Consider the following 367-nt stretch of genomic DNA (forward strand, 5'->3'; position numbering starts at 1 on the left):
AGAAGAGGTCAGACGAGGAAGAAGAAGATGGAATAGATGAGCATCAAGGGAGAGTGGACGAGCACAACAATCTAGAAGTGGTGTCTCTAGCGAAAGTTAGGAAAGAATTAAAGAATTCACTGGAGTTCATTGGTTTAATCAAGATAGAGTTTGTGTGTAGCTTGAGAGAAGAGATACAAGGGGGTGCGGAGAGCGACAACAAAAATTTAACTCCAAGCAAACGTATCAAACAGGAAGGAAAGGAAATCTCAGACGAAACTGCTTGTTTAGTAGATGAGTACAAGGAAGTGTTTGAAGACATACCACCCGACGGAGTGATAGAAAGACCCGTGAAGCATTACATAAAGCTGATACCAGGAGAAGTACC

At 42.2% G+C, this 367-nt stretch overlaps 1 protein-coding gene across 1 annotated transcript in view; it reads left to right on the forward strand.

The window, feature by feature from the left end:
* The window catches only part of CSUI_006957 (uncharacterized protein), a 3374-nt gene extending 3007 nt beyond the window's left edge, over window positions 1–367 (forward strand). Inside the window, exon 1 of the mRNA XM_068067107.1 lies at window positions 1–367. This exon is cut by the window's left edge and continues 3007 nt beyond it. The gene's annotated coding sequence lies outside the window, so the exon portion shown is untranslated.

The sequence above is a fragment of the Cystoisospora suis genome (genome assembly GCF_002600585.1).
Source record: "Cystoisospora suis strain Wien I chromosome Unknown contig_3588, whole genome shotgun sequence".
Classification (NCBI taxonomy): Eukaryota; Apicomplexa; class Conoidasida; order Eucoccidiorida; family Sarcocystidae; genus Cystoisospora; species Cystoisospora suis.